This window comes from Rhinoderma darwinii, chromosome 1, assembly GCF_050947455.1.
Source record: "Rhinoderma darwinii isolate aRhiDar2 chromosome 1, aRhiDar2.hap1, whole genome shotgun sequence".
In the NCBI taxonomy this organism is placed as follows: Eukaryota; Metazoa; Chordata; class Amphibia; order Anura; family Rhinodermatidae; genus Rhinoderma; species Rhinoderma darwinii.
Genome location: NC_134687.1, coordinates 119276657 through 119289493, shown reverse-complemented (window position 1 = coordinate 119289493; position 12837 = coordinate 119276657).

The following is a 12837-nucleotide window of genomic DNA, read 5'->3' as shown; positions in this document are numbered from 1 at the left end:
AGCAGACAAATTTATATGCCAGACAATTTGTCACCCAAAATCCCAGGTCTTGCTATGCCAGAGGATGGATCCCCACAACAGTTTCCGAAAAAAAATTTTTTTGCGGAATTACCCTAAACATGGGGATAGTAAAAAAAAAACCTCTATCCGCACCTACTGGGCTACCAGCGTTATCCATAGCACCCCTGTATTTGCAGCCATTATGGCCCGAACGCGCTACGAATCAATAATGCGTTTCATGCATTTTTCAGACCATTCACAAATCCACCCAAGGAGTGACCCAGCCTATGATCGCCTCAGCAAACTGAGACCCTTTATCTCCCTCCTACATGACTCATTTTTTAATCTTAACACCCCAGGCCAAAAACTAGTGGTAGACGAGTCCCTTATGTCTTTCAAGGGCCGTCTATCATTTCGCCAATACATCCCCTCCAAAAGGGGCCGATACGGAGTGAAGCTTTATAAGGTGTGCAAGAGCACAACTGGCTACACCTGTGGCTTTTTAAAAAAATGAGGCCAGGGACACCACCTTAATCCCCCAGGATGCCCATGGGATATTGCCATTAGTGGGAAAATTGTCTGGGAACTCATGGTGCCATTCCTACAGAAAGGGTACCATGTGTACACCAACAATTATTACACCAGTGTCCCCTTGTAAAAGTCCCTCCATGCTGCTAATACAGGGGCCTCTAAAAATAGAGTTGGCTTCCCTCAACAACTGGTGTCAAGGTGACTAGTAAGGGGTGAGTCACTCTCATTTGCAAGTGACCAGTTGCTCGCTGTCAAGTGGAGTGATAAAAAGGATTTTTACATGCTGACCACCGTGCATGAAGACACCACAGTGGCAGTGAGAGAGAGGGGCGCTACCTCCGATAAGAGGAAACCGGTCTGCGTGGTGGACTATAATAAGTTCATGGAGGGAGTTGATCTATCTGACCAGGTCCTACAACCGTACCTGGTCAAACACAAAACTAGGGCCTGGTATAAAAAGGTAGCGATCTACCTCATACTGATGGCTACTTACAATAGTTATGTGCTCTATAAGACCCAGAAAACACTCAGTTTCCTCCAATATCAGGAGAAAATTATAGAGCACATCCTGTTTGACTCCCCCGCACCTGTAGAATCCTTAGTCAGAGGAAGTCAAAAGGCTCACTGAGCGCCACTTCCTTCACCCTGTCCCTGCCTCTGTGAACCAACGATAACCCCAAAAGAGATGCCGGGTGTGCAGTAAACATGGAATGAGGAGGGATACCCGGTTTTACTGCCCCATGTGCCCTTCAAATCCAGGCCTGTTCAACTTCCCCTGTTTTGAGACCTACCACACCATTTCTAATTATTAATTTCATATATAATTTAGGGAAAACCAAAAAGGGTGGGGTGGAGGGGGATTCTTTTTAGGGAGTCAATTTCATTTATGCATATTTTTTTGTTTAGTTTCTGGGCTTTCCAAGGGAGGGAGGGATTCTCATATGGAGGTAGTAAAATGTATTTATTTCAGACTGTAAAACTAATTTTCCCCTTTTTTGATTTTTTTTTATACAATTCTTGGACAATGAGATCAGTCACAAATTAATACAGTCTATTGTGCAGGAGCCCACATCTGTCTATTCAGAACATGGACCCCCACAAGTGGTCTTGAAATAAAAAATAAATGTGGGCATTGCATTTATTAGTAGATAAATCCAACACCTGCGGCCTATGCCACCCCTGAATTAGTGGAAGTCGTGCATTTTAGCAATGATTCCAAGAATAATTTGAGGATGTATTTCCTTTTTCATATGACTATGTCCTGCCACATACAACTGTTACATTCCTAATTCTGTACCGTGATATGGGCATGATATTTTTTTCTTGTAGGATCTCTAATAATCGATCTGTTCCTTATCAATACACCATGGGCTTTGTTACAGTTTAGTTCGGATTCTTACTGGATGTAGTACACCCGACAATTCTTCTGGATATATCATTTTGGGGATTAGTGATCCTTTACTGTTCCTATAGATGATTTTGGACACTGCCCCTTTATATATACTTGAACTGATTGGTTGTTTTGTGCACATAGTCCTACCTTGCCGGGCAGGGGCCTGTTATGGTGTACCGCGTCACTTGGCATGTTCGTCCCTCATAAGGATTGATGGAGCCAAAGAGACGTTGTACAACCAGTCACTGAAAAAAACAAAAACCTTGTCATGGCAGCCCTGCAGGTGTTCTTCTATCTAGTGAACAGACTCGAGTTGGCAACATAGTTGGATACATTTTCCTCCATTTGTTTGAAGATATTGCCCGTCACTCCAGTACAGTTTATTTTTTCCTCTCTGACTGATTTTATATTAGGACAGCATTCTGTCCACAATGACCTCATAATGGCACAGATGAGGGACAACTGCTTCTTTAGCAAGACATAGTCATAAGTACAGGCAAATGTGTCTATAGTGACATGCATCCATTATGAATACACGGCTTCACTTCTCTTTTGTATGCCACTTTATTAATGTGGCATATTTCTAACAAAATAACCTTCTACCACGTCTCCCCTATTTCATGTGGAAATGTATTAAGAATTTGAAGAGAACATTATATACCCATAGTGTCTGAAATAATACCCAATGTTTCCTCCTTTATAAATGTTTTGGTCAGCATGCCCACTACACCACTAGATGAATACCTTTAGGGCTCTAGTTTTTAAAATGGGGTAATTTTTGGGTGTTTTTTTTTTTTGTTCAGGCAGCTCAATGCCTCTAAATGCATGATATGGGGCCTAGAATTTATTCAATTGTGCCCTGAAACCAAAGGGTGCTCCCTCTTTTTGGCCCAGCCACACGTCTAATAAGCAGATTGGGGCAACAATGGGAGTATTTTTGAAAACAGGAGAAACAGGGTGAAAGATTTTGGGGTGTGTTTCTTCATTCTCATGATTGCTTTACAAAGAAATTGGTCTTAAAATGTATACTTTTATTAAAAAAGTGAAAACATTTTTTTTTCACCTGTTGTGCATTAAATTTAGCAAAAAACTGTGGGGTCAAAATACTCACTACACCCCTAGATAAATACCTTAAGGGGTCTAGTTTTCTAAATGGGGTCGATTATGGGGAGTTTCTATTTTTTGGCAGCTCCCTTCCTTTCAGGCCCTGCCGTGTGTACAGGCAATGCATTAGGGTCACAATGGGGGTATTTTTCGAAAACAAAAGAAACAGGGTGATAGATTGTGGGGTGTGTTTCTTCATTGTCATGTGCTTTACAAAGAAATCAGTCTTCAAAGTGATACTTTTATGAAGAAAGTGAATACATTTTTTTCACATGCTATGCATTAAATTTAGCAAAAAAACTGTGGGGTCAAAATACTCACTACACCCCTAGATAAATACCTTAAGGGGTCTAGTTTTCTAAATGGGCTACTTTTACCACTAAAATAAAGTACAACATGTGACAAAAAAACGATGTCAGAATTACTTGGATATTCAAAACTTTCACAGAGTTATTCACTGATAAATTCAGACATACCAGATTTGACAAATCTGGCTTGGTCATTAAGGTCCAAACAAGCTTGGTCATTAAGGGGTTAAATAACCCCCTGAACTGTCAATGGGGCGTGTAATGGCAAGGGGGCATGTAACATGGCTGTGACACTGTCCAATCAGCTACGGACAGTATCACAGCAAGAGCTGGAGAGAGGAGAGCGTGTGGGCGTGCACGCTCTCAATCTTCAGCTCTCGGCAGACAAGGACAAGAATGATCTCTCGCGAGAGATCACACAGTCTTGTACTTGTCTGCCGAACTGGCAAGGCAGCGTTTTTCTGCTACGGACAGGGCAAGAGCTGAAGCGCTCTCCTCTCTCCAGCTCTTACACTGTCCGTAGCAGTGACACGCCCCCTTGCCAGTTCGGCAGACAAGGACAAGACTGTGATCTCTCGCAAGAGATCACAGTCTTGTCCTTGTCTGCCGAGAGCTGAAGAGTGAGAGCGTGCGCGCGTGCACACTCTCCTCTCTCCAGCTCTTATACAGTCCACAGCAGTGACACGCCAACTTGACATTACACTCCCCCTTGCCAGTTTGGCAGACAAGTACAAGACTGTGTGATCTCTCGCGAGAGATCAGTCTTGTCCGCCAAGTGCTGAAGAGTAAGGGCATGACCACACATGGCGGAATTCCTCCGCAACTGTCCGCATCAATGCCGCACAGAATCTGCGTTGCAGATTCTGCAGCGGATCTGCACAAAATGTGCAGAAAATTGATGCGGACTGGCCGCTGCGGACTGCAGGAAAAGTGCTTCTCTTCTCCCTATTCAGTGCAGGATAGAGAGAAGGGACAGCACTTTCCCTAGTGAAAGTCAAAGAAATTCATACTTACCGCCCGTTGTCTTGGTGACGCGTCCCTCTTTCGGCATCCGGCCCGACCTCCCTGGATGACGCTCCAGTCCATGTGACCGCTGCAGCCTGTGCTTGGCCTGTGATTGGCTGCAGCCGTCACTTACACTGAAACGTCATCCTGGGAGGCTGGACTGGAGACAGAAGCAGGGAGTTCTCGGTAAGTATGAACTTATATGTTTTTTACAGATACATGTATATTGAGATCGGTAGTCACTGTCCCGGGTGCAGAAACAGTTACTGCCGATCGCGTAACTCTTTCAGCACCCTGGACAGTGACTATTTACAGACGTCTCCTAGCAACGCTCCCGTCATTACGGGAGCCCCATTGACTTCCTCAGTCTGGCTGTAGACCTAGAAATACATAGGTCCAGCCAGAATGAAGAAATGTCATGGTAGTAAAAACAATACGCTCCGCAGCACACATAACATCTGCGGACTTCATTGCGGAATTTTGACTCTCCATTGAAGTCAATGGAGAAATTCCGCCATGAGTCCGCAACCAGTCCGCCACTGCTCCGCAACAGACAGAGCATGCTGCGGACACCAAATTCCGCTCCGCAGCCTATGCTCCGCAGCGGAATTGTACGCATCGTGTAAACGAACACTGCTAAATTAAAGTGAAAGTCAATGGAGAAACGGCTCCGCTGCGGATTAACGCTGCGGAGTGTCCGCAGCGGAATTTAAGTGAAATTCCGCTATGTGTGAACCCGCCCTAAGAGCGAGCGCTTTCACGCGCTCTCTCCTCTCTCCAGCTCTTGCTGTGATACTGTCCGTAGCTGATTGGATAGTGTCACAGCCATGTTACACGCCCCATTGCCATTACACGCCCCATGGACAGTTCAGGGGGTTATTTAAATATCGGGCGCCAAATATAACGGCACCGATATCTAAGTAACGGAGGAGGGTAGAAAAAAATGTAAAGTGCCCCAGGGTTTGTGCAGCCCTGCCTATTAGGGTACGTCCACATGCTAGACTAAAAACGTCTGAAAATACGGAGCTATTAAAAAACAGCTCCTGATTTTCAGAAGTTTTTTAAGCCACTTGTGATTTTCGCAGCGTTTTTACGGCCGTTTTTGGAGCTGTTTACAATAGAGTCAATGAAAAACAGCTCCAAACACGTCCTAAGAAGTGACATACACTTCTTTTTCGCGGCCATATTTTTACGTGGCCATTTTTCATAACAGCCACGTAAAAAAACGGCCCTTCGGAACAGAACACCGTTTTTCCCGTTGAAATCAATGGGCAGATGTTTGGAGGCGTTCTGCTTCCGATTTTCCGGACATTTTTTGGGCGTTTACGGCCCGAAAAACGGCTGTAAATAGGCCGTGTGAACATAGCCTAACATTCTGCACTCAGCTGCACATGGGCAGGTGAAAGGTTCTCTTTAAATTGAAACCACAAGAAAGTATGGTGGTATTGCTGTTTTTTTAAAATCCCCCCTCAAAAAAGTTAATAAAAGAAAATCAATAAGTTTCCCAAAATGATGTCATTTAAAAATACAACTTGCCTGCATAAATCAAGCCCTGATACGGAGCACTCATAAGGTTTTTCTGCAACACTAAAAGAAGTTAAGTATTAGGCTATGTTCACACTGTGTTTTTTGCAGGCAGAAAATTCTGCTTCAAAATTCCGTTTGGAATTTTGAGGCAGATTTTGATCTGCCTGCACGCTGTTTGCCGCGTTTTTCGCTGCGTTTTTTGCTCGCGCACATTGAGCACCACGGGCAAAATCACAGCGAAATACGCTTTCTCTGCATGTCGCTTCTTTTTCCCACAAGCGTTTTTTTCTGCTGGCGGGAAAAAACGCCTCCGCCTCCCATTGAAATCAATGGGAGCCATTTTCGGAAGTTTTTTGCGGTTTCCGCGTAAGAAAAAAAACTGTGTGAACTGGGAATTAAGTACTGCAGCCATTCATTTTTTCAAAACATGTTTTATTGTTTTCAAAATAGACACAAAAAAAAACAACCATACAAAAAGGAAAAAAAAATAAAGCAAATGTTTAGTATTACAGCATGATGTACATTTCTTATTAGATGACTAAACACTACATGTCAAGAACAACATCTTCAAAACACGTCAGAAATCACTTACATTATACTGAGTCAGGCTCCATGCACACGACCGCATATTTCATCCGTAATTACGGACCCATTAATTTCTACATTTCTATTGGCCGCGGACACCTTTCAGTATTATTACGTGTAGGTGTCCGTGCTGAAAAAATTATAGAACCTTTTCTATTCTTGTCCATAATTACGGCACGGACTCTCCCATAGAGGCCTATGGGCGCTTTTTTAAATATGGATGGCTACAGATGTGCATTCGTAAATCATCCACATTTACGGAAGCGTTGCTATGCAACATGTCGGTGACATAATTTGCAGCCTCCCTTTTTTTTACAGATCCGTATATACGGATCGAATACGGTTGCAATACGCACCGTATTTACGGACAGATGAAAATACGGTCGTGTGCATGGGGCCTAAAATAACAAACTTCAAACAATGGAAGGATAGGAAGATGAGGGATAGGGAGAAAAGGTTAGGGAAGATGAGGGAATGTGGTTAGATGAGAAGAGGAACAAGAAAAATGTACATTTTCCATGTTTTGTGTAAAGTGCTACCATTACTATATCGCAGATATGAGGCATATTATTCTCATGAATCGTGAAAGGAGAGTAAAATAATACTGTAAGTGCATATCAGACATCTCATTCCATGTCCAAAGCTCTTTCAGCTCCAGTCCTCAAGATGGAATGGGAACCTGGTTATGGGAATGTAAGGCTATGTTCACACGCTTAACAAAAAATGTCTGAAAATATGGAGCTGTTTTCAAGGGAAGACAGCTCCTGATTTTCAGAAGTTTTTTTAGGAACTCGTGTTTTTTACGGCCGTTTTTGGAGCTGTTTTTCTATAGAGTCAATGAAAAACGGCTCCAAAAACGGCTTACGTGCCGTTTTTCAAAAATGAGGCGTAGAAAAACGGCCCGTCGGAACAGAACACCGTATTTCTCATTGAAATCAATGCGCAGATGTTTGGAGGCGTTCTGCTTCCGATTTTTCAGCCGTTTTTCGCAATGTTTACGGCCCGAATATAGGTCTTGTGCACATACCCTAAAGGATATATATTTGGACCAAGGTTCCCAAATACTGTGGAATTTGATATGTGTGAGGGTGTCCCAGCTAGCCAGTTCTTCAAGTCGGTATAAATGTTCTACTCTGGTAAAGTACTGCAGACATTAATAAGTATTGGGTTATCAATATTATTGCTGAAAGAAGGCCTGCATCTTTTCAAAAACAGTTGAATAATATATTGTAGGCTCCACCGACCATCAGCATTCCAACAGAAATCATGGTATACTAAAACAGGAATATAATATGAATAGATTTCTTTTTTAGACCGTCCAAAGTGAAAAAATCCACTAATGGGACCATAAGGATATGTTCACACTGAGCTTTTTGACGAGTTTTTTGACGCGGAAACCGCGCTGCAAAACTCGTCAAAAACGGCCCGAAAATGCCTCCCATTGATTTCAATGGGAGGCGGAGGCGTCTTTTTCCCGCAAGCGGTAAAACCACCTCGCGGAAAAAAAGAAGCGACATGTCCTATCTTCGGGCGTTTACGCCTCTGACCTTCCATTGACTTCAATGGGAGGCAGAGAAAGCATATTTCGTGGCGCAGGCGAAAAACACAGTGAAAAACGCCGCGAAAATCGTCATGCAGGGAGAGGAAAATCTGCCTCAAACTTCCAAACGAAATTTTGAGGCAGAAATTCCGCCTGCAAAAAACTCAGTGTGAAAATAGCCTAACACAGACAGGTTAAACATTTTTGAGCCTTTTGGTCAAACAAGATTTGAAAACCACATGCATTTTTGCTGTTGACATCGTTCGTCATTGAATTGCTACAAAAATAGCGATTCTGGCATTGTTTTCTATGTATTTTTTTTTTTTTGCGGTGTTCACCATGCAGGAAAAATAACATTATAGTTTGGGTTGTCGTTGCTGCTTACGGTGTCCAGTGCCAAACTGTTTGTAGCCATAAGGATCCACATATCTAGCTTTGTGGTACGTGACACTGTCCATATCCCCTAGTTGTCACAAAGACAATCCCTGTCCATATGTCCTATAAGAGACATCCTATTACGCTAGTAATTCTTTGCCGAAGAGCAAACCTGGAAGCCGGTCCCAGGCTCGCATCAGTCAGTAGTTGAGTGACAGCTTCAGAGCAGGGACACAGAGTTACACAACAGACAAGCGTAACGGAATTGAATTTGCAAGTAGAAACATTTGCAGAGCTGTGCTCCAGTGCAGAGAACAGTTCCCAGAGACGTTTATTGGGTTGGTACTGGTTATCCTGAGGTATGTAGTCTAAGGAATCTTCCACTTCCTCATCTTTAACCCCCACAAAGTGGTGTGGACTTTGTTGTTTGGATTCCCAAGACGCGTTCCTCTGGATAGTCCCCAATAGACAATCGGGCTATAGGTAGCAGACTTGGCCAGAGCTGTGGTCAAACTGATACAGGTCGCTCAGTGTCAGGTCCAGAAATTGCTAGCAGGAGGCAGGGTCTGAGGTCAGGCCAAAGGCGGTAGGGTAGTCTAAAGACGGATTTGTATGTAAGACCAACAGAGTGTAATACACTGCTTAGCTTTGACAGTCATCATCCAGGTGGGATGATTAGGGCCCTACCCTATAGTCAATTACTTAGGGTGAAGAGGATAGTTGATGACCCAAGGGATCTTGATATCAGACTGAATCAAATGACAATGAAATTCCTAAATAGGGGCTATCCGACAAGGATTGTAAAAAAACATCTAGAGAAGGTTCAACGAATGAAGAGAGAGGAGTTATGTGAGAGTAAAGGGAGAGTGGTTCAAACGAAGAGATTTCCAATGGTGTCTACTTTCAATACAGGGAGTTCTAATGTTGCAGGAATTATAAAAAAAAAACATTGGCATGTCTTGGATAATTACTATGATAAGATTGTAGAATTTAATTCTCCTCCCCTATTTTCATATAGAAGATCTTGTAATTTAAGAGACAGACTGGTAAAAACTGATGTGAGCAAGGGTGATAGAGGACAGATTTGTACAACACGCAAGGGATGTTTTCCTTGCCTTTCCTGTGACAACTGTTCACTTATGTTAAAGGGTGATACCTATAGACATCCAAAAACACATAAATCCTTCATCAATTCCTTCTATACGTGCAGAAGTGATTTTGTGATATACATACTACAATGTCCGTGTAACTTGATATATGTGGGCAAAACGACGACAGAGTGTCGCATAAGATTAAATAACCACAAGTCCAGTATATGCAAAAAGAAGGTTGAATTACCTATAGCACAACACTTTATAGAGGCAGGACATCAGCTCCAACACCTTAAATTTACAATCATTGATAGGGTACCCCCATTGAAACGGGGTGGTAATAGGGAGTTGATCTTAAAACAATGTGAACTACAGTGGATCACCAAACTGAATTCCCTTCATCCACCCGGTTTAAATGTGGATTATCTACTAAGTGTTTACAAATAATATCTATTGGATTAAACTCTCACCCTCTCTCGAATATGTAATTATTTTTCACCTAGCATGCCAGTTGTGGGTAAATCTTCCTCCTATTTGAGATTTTCCCCTTGGATCCTGTTAATATAGTTGAATAGTGCTTGATGGAATATTATGTGTGTTTGCCTTAAATATGTCTCTACAGATGTCTGTATTGTGACATTTTTTTTTTTTTTTTAGATTGATATTATACCATTGTGACTGGATACACACGATCTGGAATAGGAAAGTCTGGACTCATATGCTGCTGTTGATAATCTTCTCCTAATAATTGCGCCTCTAATATGTATCTTTATGCAAAATGATGTTCGCCTTTTTGAATAGTAATAAAAATAATTTTTATTATAATTCATGTTACGGTGGTAAATTCGACCTACAACAGAACAATGTCAAATGTTAATTGTGTTTAGATCTTGTAATGAATTATTCACAATTGTGAGATGGATCGGTTTCCATTGAGATATTTTCCAATTTTGTCTACATTCACAATAGGGATCGGTGACATCCACACTAACCTGAGTTATGGTACAGACTTTATTATAATAAATGTACACGTGACTGAGATGTCTCCTAAAGCCACATTGGATCCCTGAATATAGTGTCCATTATTAATCCTCCGGTGTAGGAAACTATCACCTGATGACATAATGGATTCTTGGTGCGGATAGTTCCCTTATGGATAATGAGGGATACAATCCATACCTAGGGACGAGGGCCTTTTGAATCTGCACCTTATACTAAAAGATTTTGTGACGTTTTTCCGCAATATGGGCGGATTGACCGTTTATGACCTGGGATGTGAGAATACACAAAATGTTAAAAACTGGGCTATGTTTGCTCTTATATATAATGATCTATCTCACTTAGTGGTCCTAATTAATTTTAAAACCGCTATACTGGTATTCCTTTCTCAAAGATGGCGTTTCCACATCCGTGGATTGGTGACGTATACTCGGGGTTACATCCGTTGGAATGGATGACTCGTGCTACGTCCTTTGGCTTTGTTATCTTGACGACCACTGATCACATGCTGGTGTTGACCCAATGGGTGAGTTAGCTAGAGGCATGCGCTGTTTGACTTTTAGAACGCCGATGGCTGAAGATCTGTAATGCATATGAGTCCAACTATAATGATTCCTCTTTCTAGATTGGTGACTGCCAGCTGTTCTTGTTTTTAACAACTACACTGTTTATACCCAATTAACTTTTAACACCTGTGTTTGTACGACGTGGATGTTATATTTACTATATGAATCAATAACTCATACCATGTCCTATATTAATATCACTGATGTTTATGTCACTGGTCACTTTATATGGTTTGATGTTAACAAAACCGTAAACTACTGATTTGTTGCCCTGATTGCTTGGGCTTTGCCCTCTTTCTATACCTATGTATTCATAACACACATTGCTTGAAAATGCCTTCACAGAGAAGGTGAAACGTTGTAGTGGATGTTGGATAAATAAATCAATTTTTTTTCTGAGTGCTGCTTCACTTTCTTTTCATGTGAAAACCAAATATGTGTACTAGTTTTTACGTTTTAATTTTTTTCCTAAAATAAAAGACTTATTCTAGAAAAAAATATGTATTTTTTTAACATAACTTTTATTTTTACACTTTTCTAAAGCATTTTTTTTAAACTTTTTTTTACCCACTAGGGGACTTGAACACCAGCAGCACTGATCGCTGCTAGAGTACATTTCACTACCTACATAGTGTAATGTATTCTGTCAGTGGTCCTCATAGGCTTCCATACATGGCAAACCCAGAGGCCATTGTTTGGCCTCCAGTTGCCATGCCAACTGCCGACAGCATTTAAGGGGTTAGTTGCGGACATCAGCGTCGATAGACCACTGGCCGGCAAGAGTGGAGTGTCAGCTGTCGGGGACAGCTGACCTCCCGATTCCCGGAAACTGTCTGTTAGGACAGTGTACTCTGGGAACCGCGCAGTAGCTGTACGTCCTGGTGCGGAAAGTAACTCCTCGCCAGGACGTACAAGTTGCGTCGCAGCACGGGAAGAAGTTAAGTAAGTAAACTATCAAAAACATAAAATTAGCCACTAGCCAATTGGTAAGGAATCAATATACTTTATATTCATACTGGTAAACCTATTTTTAGTCCATAAAAAGCACAAGGCTTGTTTTTAATGGCTCTTTTTGGTGATTTCGGTGACGCACGGTAGAAGAATGATAATGTAATACAAGTTTCAAAGCCAAAAATCTAGGTCTTGTCATCACAGATATGACCGCTGGCTTGTGTACTGTCTTTCTCTGTCTCATTTGGATGCTCAGGTTATTTTTGAAACACATCACTACAAGTACAAAGCAAAGCTGTCGCCAGTTTTACTATTTCCCTTTTTAATGGCAAGCTGTTAACTTCACCCATCTGGAAGACAGAGTAAAAGGCAATCAATAAAAAGGAGAATTTTTACAAAGGTCAAAGCAGGAAAATATGTCATTGAAGCTTTAAATAAGGGAAACATTTCAGTCAGATAAAACTAAACTAAAAATGTTTTCATGTTTCGATACAGTTCACTATGCCACATCATATCATTGCAATGTAACAAATGCAAGTGCCTCAGCCTATTAGCTGTACAATGCCAATGGTCAAATTTCATACTACTTTTCCTTTGGAATATAGGACATATCCTTTGGAATGTTTATTTTTAATATATTCTGTTATATTCATAGAATACATGATTACAGATCTATTTTAAAGCCATTTTCCATACGCACAGCAACATAAGGGCCAAAGTGCTTCTGTGTTTATAAATTCCCAGGTTGTATCAATAATCAGCGCAATGAACTGGAAGGACAGTTACTATTTTTAACCAGTCGTGACCTTGGAATGTACCGTTTCTCATCTCTGGGGTATACTGGAAGACAGCTTGTTAGTTG